This window comes from Vulpes vulpes, chromosome 12 (genome assembly GCF_048418805.1).
Source record: "Vulpes vulpes isolate BD-2025 chromosome 12, VulVul3, whole genome shotgun sequence".
Classification (NCBI taxonomy): domain Eukaryota; kingdom Metazoa; phylum Chordata; class Mammalia; order Carnivora; family Canidae; genus Vulpes; species Vulpes vulpes.
The window spans coordinates 95,832,709-95,845,104 of NC_132791.1; the positions used below are offsets into that span (position 1 = coordinate 95,832,709).

The 12,396-nt window shown below is 37.7% G+C and overlaps 1 protein-coding gene across 22 annotated transcripts in view; it reads right to left on the minus strand.

Moving 5' to 3' along the window:
- FARS2 (phenylalanyl-tRNA synthetase 2, mitochondrial) overlaps positions 1 to 12,396 on the minus strand; it is a 584,196-nt gene that overhangs the window by 553,738 nt on the left and 18,062 nt on the right. For 2 of the 22 annotated variants that reach the window (XM_072729199.1, XM_072729198.1), the window contains exon 3: positions 12,096 to 12,270. The exons of the other annotated variants lie outside the window; for them this stretch is intronic. The gene's annotated coding sequence lies outside the window, so the exon portion shown is untranslated. The remainder of the gene's footprint in view (positions 1 to 12,095; positions 12,271 to 12,396) is intronic. 22 annotated transcript variants of the gene reach the window in all.

Here is a 12,396-nt window from a genome sequence, read left to right on the forward strand (position 1 = left end):
GAGTATTCCATCCAAAAACAGCAGAATACACAGTCTTTTCAAGCACACATGAAACATTCTCCAGAAGAGATCATATGTTAGGCCACAAAACAAGACTCAATAAATTTAAGAAGATTGAAATCATATCAAGATCTTTTCAGACCACAATGATATGAAACTAAAAGTCAATTACAAGAAGAAAACTGGAAAAAACATATGGTGGGTGGGCAACATGGTATAAAAAGCCAAAACTTAAATAAAGAATTAAAATACAAACTCAAAAACTACCTTAAGACATGTTAAAATGGAAACACAGCAGTCCAAGTCTGTGAGATGCAGCAAAACCAGTACTAAAAGGAAAGTTTATAGCAATACTGACCCACCTCAAGAAGTATAAATCTCCAGTGAACAATCTAATTTTATACTTTAAAAAAGTCCAAAGTTAGTAGAAGGAAGGAAATAACAGAGATCAGAGTGCAAATAAATGAACTAGAGACTTAAAACAAAAAAATGAGAATAGAAAAGATCTATGACTCTAAGAGCTGGTTATCTGAAAAAATAAAATTGGTAAGCCTTTGGCAGACTCATCAAGAAAAAAGGCCCAAATCAGTACAATGAGAAGTTACAACCAATACCAAAGAAGTACAAAGGATCATATGAGACTACTACAAACAATTATATGCTAGAAGTGCCTGGGTGGCTCATTGAGTTAAATGTCAAACTCTTGATTTCAACTCAGGTCAGGAACTCAGGGTCCTGAAATGGAGCCCCACATTGGCTCCACACTGAGAGAGGAAACTGCTTAAGATTCTCCCTCTGCCTTTTCTCCCCCACTTGGGCGAATGTGTACACACTCTCCCAAAAACAAAACTAAAACAAACAACAATTACAGATTAACAAATAGGACAATCTAGAATAAATGTATAAATTACTAGAAACCCTGTCTTCCAAGACTGAATCAAGAAGAGAGAAAATTTGAACAAACTACTAGTAATGAAACTGAAACACTAAACAAAATAATCCTAACAAACAAAAGTCCAGGACCAGATAGCTTCACAGGTGAATTCTACCAAACATTTAATGAAGATTAATACCTATCCTTCTCAAATTATTGCAAAAAATTGAAGAAGGAACACTCAAATTCATTCTATAGATGAGGCCATCATTATCCTGATACAAAAACCAGACAAAGATACCACCAAAAAAAAAAAAAAAAATACAGACCAATATCTTTGATGGACACTACTATAAAAATCCTCAAAAAAATATTAGTAAACCAAATTCAACAATACATTAAAATAATCATACACCATGATCAAGGGGGGGGTTCATTCCAAGGGTGCAAAAAAGATTTGATATCTGCAAATCTGTCAACATGATACACCATATTAAAAAAAAATCATATAATCATCTCAACAGATGCAAAAAAAAAAAGCATTTGATAAAATTCAATGTCCATTTATGAAGAAAAAACTCTCAACAGAGTGAGCAGAGAGGGAACATACCTCAATATAATAAAGACTATATATGACAAACTCATAGCTAATATACTCAATATCAAAAAGCTTAAAACTTTTCCTCTAAAGTCAGGAACAAAACAAGGATGCCCATTCTCACCACTTTCATTCAATATAGTATTGGAAGTCCTAACCACAGCAATCAGACAAAAAACAGAAGATATAAAAGCCACATAGGGATGCCTGGATGGCTCAGCAGTTAGCGTCTGCCTTCAGCTCAGGGTGTGATCCCCGGATCCAGGATCAAGTCCTGCATCGGGTTCACTGCGAGAAGCCTGCTTCTCCCTTTGCCTGTGTCTCTTCCTCTCTCTCTCTCTCATGAATAAATAAATCTTAAAAATAAATAAATAAACAATAAATAAAAGCCATCTAAATCAGAAAAGAAAAAGTAAAACTGTCACTATTTGTAAACAACCTGACACAGGGGACCACAGGGCAGGGACCCCAATGTGGGACTGGGGTCCCACTGGGGTCCCATTTATATATTTTTATATATAAAAATCCCTAAGGACTCCACCAAAAAACTGTTAGAATAATGAATTTTTCTAGTTGCAGGATATAAAATTAATATACAAAAATCTGTTACACCACTATACACTAATAATGAAAGAGAAATTTAAAAAATAATCCCATTTACAACTGTACCAAAAAGAATAGGAATACATTTAAACAAGTAGGTGAAAGACCTGTACTATGAAAACTGTAAAATACTGATGAAAGAAATTGAAGGAAACACAAATAAATGGAAGATATACCATGCTCATGAACTGGAAGAATTAATGTTGTTAAAAAGTCCATATTACCCAAAGCAATCTACAGATTTAATGCAATCCTTATCAAAATGTCAACAGCATTTTTCACCAAACTAGAACAAAGAATCCTAAAATTTATAAGAAAACTATGAAAGAGGGGCACCTGGGTGGCCCAGCAGTTGAGTATCTACCTTTGGCTCAGGTCATGATTCCAGGATCCTGGGATCAAGTCCAGTATCAGGTTCCCTGCAGGGAGCCTGCTTCTCCCTCTGCCTATGTCTCTGGCTCTCTCTGTGTCTCTCATGAGTAAATAAAATCTTTAAAAAAAAAAACTACAAAAGACCCCAAAACCAAAACAATCTTGAGAAAGACAAGCAAAGCTGGAGGCATCACACTCCTTGATTTTGAACTGTACTACAAAACTCTAATAATCAAAACAGTATGGTTTTGACACACACAGACCAATAGAACAGAATAGTCCAGAAATAAACCCATAGGGTCTAATTAATCTATGACAAAGCAAGTAATAATATACAACGGGGAAAAGACAATCTCATTGGTAAGTGGTGATGGGAAAACAGCACAGCTCCACGCAAAAGAATTATTCTGGACACTTTCTTACACCATACATAAAAAATAAAGTCCAAATGGATTAAAGGCTTAAATGTAAGACCAGAAACCGTAAAAATCTAGAAGAAAACATAGGCAGTAAGCTCTTGAACATCAGATCAATACATTTTGGATCTATCTCCTCAAAGACAACACAAACAAAGATAAATTGCTGGACTACATCACACTAAAAAGCTTTTGCATAGTGAAGGAAGAAACCATCAACAAAATGAAAAGGTAACCTACTGATTAGAAGATATTTGTAAATGATATTCTGATGAAGGATTAATATCTAAAATTTACAAAGAACTCACACAACTCAGTATCAAAAAATAAATAAATAAATCCAAATGGAGAGAGGGCCTGAAGAGACATTCCTCCAAAGAAGACATACCTCTGTTAGAGAGGTACTTCAGAGACTCCTGGACTTTTGCATATTTAAAGTTCCTGAGATATGGCTTTAGAAGGCCAACAAACATGAAAAGATGCTCAATTATCACTAATCGTTAGGGAAATGCGAATCAAAATCACAGTGAAAAAAAATCACCTGACACCTCTCAGAATGGCAAATAACAAAAAAGATAAGAAATAACAAATATTGATGAGGATGTGAAGAAAAATCTCTCTCATGCACTACTGGTGGGAAAGCAAAATGGTGCAGCCACTATGGAAAACAGTATGGAGGATCCAAGAAAACTTAAAAGTAGAACCACAACACAATCTAGAAATTTCATTTCTGGATATTTACCCAAAGAAAATAAAAACTCTAATTCGAAAAGATATATGGACCCCTATGTTCACTGCAGCATTATTTATAATAACCAAGTTATGGAAGCAAGTGTCTGTCAATAGTGAATGGATAAGGTCCCTTGATAAATGATTGGAAAAAGAAGATGTCGTTTATGAAATTTTAGCCATAAAAAATAATGAAATAAGTCAAAGGCAAATACCATATAATTTCACTTACACGTAGAATCTAAACAAAAGAACAAGCAAAGCTAAATAGAAATAGACTCATAGAAACAGAACAATATGGTGGGGAATGGGCAAAGGAGGCAAACTGAAAGGTACAAACTTCCAGTTGTTTTTTTTTTTTTTTAAAGCAAGGGGCTTCTTTTTTTTTTTTTTTAATTTTTATTTATTTATGATAGTCACACACACACACAGAGAGAGAGAGAGAGAGAGAGGGGCAGAGACATAGGCAGAGGGAGAAGCAGGCTCCATGCAGCACCGGGAGCCCAACGTGGGATTCGATCCCGGGTCTCCAGGATCGCGCCCTGGGCCAAAGGCAGGCGCCAAACCGCTGCGCCACCCAGGGATCCCTTCCAGTTGTAAAATAAGTCAGGCACAAGGATACAATGCACAGTATGGGAAATATAGTTAATAATATGTAACAATTTTGTATGCTGACAGATGGTAGCTAGATATACTGTGATCAATTCATACTGTATAAAATGCTGAATCACTATGCTACACACCCAAAACTAATACAATATTGTATGTCGACTGTACTTTATTTAAAAAGACAATATAAACAAAACATCAGCAGTTTACAGTTTACTGATCAGGAGTTTAAGTCTGATGCTTCAAATACATTAATCATAAAGTTTATTCTAATAATTATTTTTTTAATCCTGCCTTCACTTGGAAAGTGCAAATTTATTACTTAAATTTAATCCGCTAATTTTCCTATTCTTCATTTGAAAAGCTTTAATTGGGCAGCCTGGGTGGCTCAGTGGCTTAGCGCTCGCTGCCTTCAGCTCAGGGCCCGATCCTGGAGACCAGGGATCAAGTCCCACATCCGTCTCCCTACATGGAGCCTGCTTCTCCTTCTGCCTGTGTCTCTGCCTCACTCTCTGTGTCTCTTATGAATAAATAAATAAAACCTTAAAAAAAAAAAAAAAAGATTTAGAAAAGCTTTAACCTCCCAGACAGATCCATGATGTGCAGTCACTAGGCAGCTGTTTTGTAGTAAATAGCTGCTGACAACGGATGCCAAGCACAGGAACCTATAGCAGGCTTGAATGCAAAGAAACCCAACCCTTATTCCCTGATGAGTCCTCTCTCATACTAAAGCCCAGGAAGGCTCCAGCCAATTAAAATAATGCAATTAAAATAATAAAAACTAATAGAAGAAAAATATAATGTTAACACTAACTCACAGACTGTCCCTCAGGACATAAGATCTTCTACATCTCAAGTAAATCATAAAACACCCCTATTATGTTTTGTTAAACGAACCATGCACATGTTATTGCTTTTAGAAAGCCTTTTCAAAAAAAAACAAAAAAAAAACAAAAAAAAAAAGAAAGCCTTTTCAGCCTCAGAAATTACCTGTTTAGTGCGACAGTATTAAATATTAATATTTTTAAATGTTGAAGGCTAGGGGCGCCTAGATGGCTCAGTCGGTTAAGCATCTGTCTTAGGCTCAGGTCATGATCCCAGAGTCCTGGGATCAGCCCCTTACAGGGCACCCTGCTCAGCGGGGAATTAGGCTTCTCTTTATCCCTCTGCTCCACCGCCCCTCCTCCCCCTACCATGCTGGCTCCTGAACGCCTGTGGATGCTGCATGCTCTTAAAAATAAAATCTTTAAAAATTAATAAATAAATGTTGCAGGCTGATCAAAGCACAACCTCTTTATCTGTGTTAACAGTAACCACTGATCACCTGTGGCTACCTAATTTTAAATTAATTAAAGTTTGAAATTTAGTTCCTCAGCTGTACTAGCCACATTTCAAGTGCTACAAGCAGATGATAGCTGCCATACTCCACAGCACAGACAAAAACACTAATATCACAAAGTCTACTGAAGAGAGTTCTAGATACTAAATGCCTTTTTCTGAAGCAATCACAGAATTTTCATTCATTCATTCAACATATGTTTGCTGCTGAGTTCCTACTATGGGACTGGCACTGTGCTGGTTATTAGGCATGGCCATGAATGAAACTAATCGTTTAAGTAGGAGATAAATAAAACCTAAAAAGTAGAGAAGTAGAGACCTTATCTTTAAATAAAGAAGAGCAGCCAGGGAAGTCCTGTCTGAGGAAATGATGTTTAAGCCAAGACTAGTAAGATAAGCCATTCAAAAAGAAACAGTTTCCAAATAGAAGGAACTGAAGAACCAAAGTGTTCAGGTGGGAAGGGCTTAGCATGTTCTGGAAACTGATTTCAGTACATTCTGCAGCTGTCTCATTAAACTTGAAACACTAAGCAAAGCATTTAACTGACACCCAAATCTATTCCAATGGGGAAGTTAGACAACGGTCCATACATTATCCTAGGCAGCTCTCCCTCTCCCTCTAAATCACCTGCCTTTTTGTCATCTCATTTCTGGAAGCACCAACTTCTGAGTGGGCAGGAAAAGAAAGAGCAATTAATTTTGTTACTTCTTAGCAGAGAGAAAACGGGCTTAACCGAGGTCTCTGAGTTACAGTGAATTTTAACTAGCTGTGTTCTCCCACGCCACTATTCACATGGGTAACCAAGATATTGTCATCACAAGGGCAGCAGCTTCCATTGGAGGGTAGGCGGTCATTGTTCCACCAAGGGCACACAACCCACACAGACCTGGAGCAGTAAAGTCCAGCAGCTGGGGCTGAAAGCTAATGGGGGGGGGGGGGGGAGACAATCCTCTTCCCAGGAGTCACAGTGGCTTGCCATGCAGTGGACACCCAGCATTGTCACTGCCCCACCGACAGCTCTCAGGTAGGGTGCTGAAAACACCCCACCTTTCAAAAGACAGGACTGAGGGGGACTCCATACAGTGAACCCCTCAACGCCTCTACAGCTGGAGTGCCTAGAACACATCTGCCTGGCAACTCATTCCATTTACACACTTTGTCATCCCCACTGTCTTCTCAAACTTCTTCACCACTACACACCCAAGACCTCCGAGCAGAGCTGAGGCAGGAGGGCCATGAACTAGCGCTGAAGCCACTGTCCTCTGCTGCATGCAAGGCTGGAAGACACAATCCATCTCCCTCTATACTTAAGGGGAGCCAAACGAGCCAATTTCCTTCCTGTCCCATTTCTTTCATGGAGAGAAAATTAGAATCTCCATTGCTGGAAAGAGCTGAAGTGCTTGGCACTGGAAAAAAAAAAAAAAAAAAAAGGAGGCTGCTGCATCCTCACACCAAATTAATTAAGAGTCAAATATGGAAATTATGCTGCTGACATCAGATTTTGATTTTTTAGCCTTAATGAAGAAAAAAGCCCAATGCTAACTAAACTGAAAAAACCCAGTGAGGTTGAATAGTTACAGAAGATCAAGCTAAGGAACATATTTTGAATCCACACATGTCAAAACATTCATTGCATAGCGACATTTCTGCCCAAACACATTTCAGTAATTAAAATTAAGCTTCCTTCAAATAAAGTGTGCCATTATTGTTTTTAGTAAAAGACCTTGTAAAAACACTTCATTTTACTGTATCTTGAAGAAAGCATAAGCTTCAGATGTTACAAAACCATGTGAATTTATCAAAAAAAATTTTTTTAAAGGAACAACAAAAATCTAAAACCTGTGCTTTTGCCAGACCTGGTTTACTCATGGCAATGATACCAAGCCCTCCTTACACATCTTTTTGTTTGTTTGTTTGTTTGTTTGTTTTTAAACAGAAAGCCAAAGCAGCATATTCTTAGTTTGAGCTGCTACTGCAAAATACCAAAGGTCTGGTGGCTTAGGAACAACACACACTTATTTACTTATTTACCACAGGTCTAGAGGCTAGGAAGTCCAATGTCAAGGTGTTGGTGGATTTGGCACCACATGAGAGCCTGCTTCCTGGTTCAGACAGCCATCTTTCCACTGTGTCCTCACAAGACAGACAGAAGGGGCAGAGCTCTCTGGGGACTCTTTTATTAGGCACCAAACCCAATCATGAGGGCTCCACCCTCATGACCAAATCACCTCGCCCCAAAGGTACCACCTCCAAATACCATCATATTGGGAGTTAGGATTTCAACCTGTGAATTGGGGAGAGAAGGGCACAAACATTCAGTTTATGGCGCAAAATAATGAGACTACATTCCTAATCTTTACAAAATGTCCCTAGAGGTAAGGAGAGAACAGATTATTTTGGTTCCATTTTGGATTGAAGAAATCAAACAGGAAAAAGTAACCCGATCATCAGCTGGGGCAGAGCACCACCAAATGCTCACCTTCCAGGGCTGTGTTCATACTTGACCCATTTCAGGATCATACTGTAAGAGCTGGAAAATGTCAGCAACTGGTAGCAGCTTTATTTTAAATTATAATTTGGATTAATTACAGATAAAGTATAACTTTAAGGAAAAATCACTTTAAAAGATCAGGGTTCTATCCAAACAAGCAGGATATAAAAATACCAAGCCACAAGTACCTACCCTGTTCAAAACTTCCCTCACTTATTATATGGAGATATCCACAATGGGATATCTGGGCACAAGGATATTCCTTAAAATGGGGGTCTAGGGGTAAGAACTGACAATGTGATGCTGGGATTTTATTGAAAGAAATATTTAAATAATGCTGAGCAAGGAAAAAACACCAATGTTCTTTCATATTATGAATAAATTGTGATAGATTCAATTAAAAAGTCCATCCATATCTTTCATATCTTAAATATATATATTCACTTCTAAACACAGTATTTCTGATAATATGCTACCACATAGAAACAAAGTTTAGCTTCCCTATGGCCAGAACCTTTTATACACTATAGGGATTACTTGAAAAATACTCTGTCTTTAAGTACAAACATAGAAGGCATTTGGAAGTTATCATTCCTTAATTTTAAGAAGCTTTATCACATTTTCTATGCTTTCCAGTTTGTACCTTTCTCGTTAATAAGATTTCTGTTGTAGCTTAAAAAAAAAAAGTATAACTGCCCATTTGAAATCCATATCTAATTTCCTTCTCAAAAATGTAATTGGCGAGCACTGAGTAACCTACAGAATTGTTAAATCATTATATTGTATAACTGATAAAATTAATCACACTGTGTATTAATTACATTTCAAAAGTAAATAATTTTTAAAAGACAAAAAAAATGTAACTGAAAAGTACAGTCATTCTAAAACTTCCTGAGTGCAACCACTCTGCAATTCTAACTGCAATTTTATTTAATGTTTTAGTTAAGTCTTTTGGAAAAAAGTCAAATATCTACATATGACAGATACCAATTAATCTAAAGAAAATACTGTGAACAAGCCTTTGTCTACAAATGCAAAAACCTTTGAGTACCATTAACTAAATCCACTACCTGTGCATGTATCCTGCTTTGCAGCCACCATCTAATCAATAAATAACAAAAAGGTGAAGTTAATTACAGAATAGCTTCTGTATGTATAAGGCTTAAATATCACAAGAGGATAAATGCTCTTTCATTCCTCCACCATGTTCTAAAGTTGACTCAGGAGTATACTGGGCCTGCATCTGAGAAGCACAGGTCTTATTTGAAAACCTAACAATGACACAGATTTGTTCCTGTGTTGCCTATTACAGAGACAGGAAGAGCTAGATCAGAGAACTCCTCTTCAGGGTGCTCCCGACGTCTTGGGGACTTTCTGGACAGACTTCTCCTCTTGATCGGAAAGGAATAACTCCTGCTCCACCAACCATTCACTCCCACTACACGAGGCCTTCATGACCTCCCTGCTTTAAATCTCTTAAAATCTCCTGATTTTGTTTTTGGGTTTTGTTTTGGGTTGTTTTTTTTTTTTTTCAGTTGTGTGTATGAGGTGGAGGGTGTCTTCATTTTAATATTTGTCACATAGGACTGTGCTTATCTGGGGGAAAAAATCAGTTTGATCCAGAGAATAGCTTGAAATCTGGAATACTTTCAAAAAAATAAAACTAATTTGCAAATATTTGCTGTGCCTTTAGACAAGGTGCTAGGAAACAAAAAAATAAAAAGTCTTTGCCTTCAAACATTTCAGAAGGCCAGCTTTGCAAAATTCCAATATCAGTAGTGGGCAAGGACTGTGTCTTCATCAGTCACACATATTGGTGGCAGCACTAAGGGTCAGTGGTTCTCAGTCTTGATTAAACACTAGAATTACCTGGAAAGCTGCTAAAAAAGATCTGTGTCAAGGCACCATCATGAGATTTTTATTTGATTGCTGGGGGAAGAGCCCTGACATTAATACTTTCATAAGCTCCTAGGGTTTATAATGTGCAGCCAAGACCAAGAGCCACTGCTCCAGACTGACAGTTCACAAATCCCACAACCGCGAAGGCCAAGAGTTCTCAAACTGGTTCTCAAATTGTCAAGGGTTTTTTAACTCACCCTAGGATTTCACAATATACCTAACATCTAACTCAGATATTTCTTTTTGCCTTAGTTCCAAAAGACGATTTGTGTCATCAGAATTTCAATTAGCATACAGCCCTGAGAAGGCTAATAAGCATCTTTAGATAATCATTTTAAAAATTATCTAGATTTCCCCATAAAAATCATTTTTATTACAAATACCTCTTCATATGTAAATTTCATTTTTAATTAATTACTGAGATCAGTCAAAATGGTATTTAATAAAAATACTATTTTGCCAAAAAGGAAGAAGCAATATTGGCCATTTTCAGAAGACTCCTGAAATTATCTTCCCATCTCTCACATCTTCTACAGAAAGTTTTGCTAAGACCAGCTCCACGGCAGGCTGATAAGATATAAATTCAGGCCTTTGTATATGCAAAACTAGATTTTACTTTATTGATTTGCTCTTAGGGTTTGAAAGAATAAGGCACATATGTCACAAGAAGACTGGTTAAATGGGGTAGCAAGAAGTCTTGGTGTAATGTTAACTGTCACGTATTTCAAGATTATGGACAGGATCAATTCTAAAAACTGCTTGAGGGAGGAAAAATTCAAGTACAGGATTTATTTTCTCTTAAAACTAGGCTCTCCCTCTTAGAAAAGGGGCTTCCCAAAGGAAACTTTCACCTAGCCCATAGTCATGTGAGCTATTCCTGGAGCACTGGGAGTGAGGATGTATTTACATCACCCTACCATATTCAGGGCTTTCCCCACCACAATGCTGCTAAGAAAGGGCAATGCCACACCTGCATGAGTAGAATAAATATGGATGGATGCCATCTGCTTTCAGACAGCTGTCTGGCTGGGGCCTGATGACAGCGGTCCTCCATCCTGGTGGCACATTAAGAAACCCCTGACACTTTTTAACTATATTATTACTGGGCCCCATGCCAAGGGTTTATGCTGGACTTGATATGAGTGGAACTAGAATACTAGTAATTTTTAAAGGTTCTCAGATGTGTAATATGAGGCCAGAGAATCAGTGGCTTAATGAAAACAAAAGATTATCCATCTGTCAGCTAATGTGATCTGGGAGCAACCAAAGGGGAACAAGTTCAGATGAAGACGGATCTGACCTCTGAGCTTGCTTAGATGACTCAAATCCTGGTCCCTCTCTGAGAAAGAAGTATGAGGGGGAGGCAGCTCATGTGAGAGCAAAGAGCTTGAGCTCATACACAGGCAGGCAAGAGTTCAAATTTCCATCCTACCGCTGGCTAGCTGTAAAGCTCTAGCCCACTGAGGAGATTCTTTCAACCTGTTTTCCCAGATGTAAGCTGGCACTCATTCCATCTCATCAGGGTCCTACCCATATTACTATGAATTACAGTAAAACAAGTAGTACAGCAGGTATTCAAAAATGAGTGTTGTGTCAACCTCTAAGTAATCCAAATGGGCCTCTGGCAATAAAGAAGAGAGGCATCCTGTAGCTCATCTCTTCACACATAAGACACATTCAATAAATTATTTCTCAAAGTTTCACAGCCATAGTACAACCTCCATATTTTCCTAAAGCCAGTAACAAAGATGTCTCATGGCCAACTTGTGGAGAAGAATCATAGCTTACTTGTTATACAAAACTGGCAGTGATGCCTAATTATGAAAAAGACAGAATTGATGGATCTGAATGTCAGAGCAAAGAACAGTTCAACTATTCAGCACAACTCCCAAAGAAGAACAGAATACTTAAGTGAAGGGCAAAGAAGGAATCCAAACCCTAGAATAAATAGACCCCTGTGGCTTTAGTGTCCTATGGCCTTAGGTTCAAATTTTAGCTTCAACGCTGCAGTAAATCACACACTCTGTAAGGTTTAATTTATTTATCTACTAGATAGGAATAATGCCATTGGAGTCAAGAGTTCTCATAAAAACTAAAAGTGCAAATGTAGGTAAAGGGCATAGCAAAAAGTGGATGTTCAGTAAATCAGGTTTTATTTCCCTTACCCTCTTGAAGTTTTGATCCCTGGTCATGAAATTTCTCATATATTATGCCTCTGAAGTATTTCTTCTTCATGAGTCAAACTCTTAAGCCCAGAGAGCCAAAATTCACAGACAAGCAAATCAAATAATGCCAGAAAGGTATCTTGGGATGGTGGGTTCCCCTTGGCTGACAGGGAACCTAGACAGAGAAGAGGATAAGGTACAGATGGAGATACAGAATATTTCTGCTGAATACTGGCTTAATGTCCTATGCTACATTTCCTATGTCGAAACCTTAAAACTAATGAAAATATATTGAAGTTAA